General features: G+C 49.8%; 1 protein-coding gene across 2 annotated transcripts in view; it reads right to left on the bottom strand.

Annotated features, from left to right (window-relative positions):
* The window catches only part of SRF (serum response factor), a 27,361-nt gene that overhangs the window by 425 nt on the left and 26,697 nt on the right, over positions 1-239 (bottom strand). The gene's annotated exons all lie outside the window — the stretch shown is intronic.

The raw sequence follows: 239 nt of genomic DNA, 5'->3' as shown, positions 1-239 counted from the left end.
AGTTCATCTCTGTCCTCTCCTATCAGCATGCTTCTTGCTCTGCAGTACACCTAATAGGCTCCTTGTGCTGCTTCTCCCTCCCCATCTCTGAGCACAGGAGACAAGAGGCTGATATCAGGTCAGATTTATGTACTTACACTTAAATAAACCTAACGTTGTATTGATGTATACAGAGCTGCATTAGGCCCCTTTCACACGGGCAGATCAGGAGGGGGGGTCTGCGCTGATCAGGAGGGGGG

Source organism: Nanorana parkeri, unplaced genomic scaffold (genome assembly GCF_000935625.1).
Source record: "Nanorana parkeri isolate BGI_ZX_2015 unplaced genomic scaffold, ASM93562v1 scaffold1119, whole genome shotgun sequence".
Taxonomy (NCBI): Eukaryota; Metazoa; Chordata; class Amphibia; order Anura; family Dicroglossidae; genus Nanorana; species Nanorana parkeri.
The sequence above is the reverse complement of the archived record's forward strand: the minus strand, read 5'-3'. Positions and strand labels throughout refer to the sequence as shown.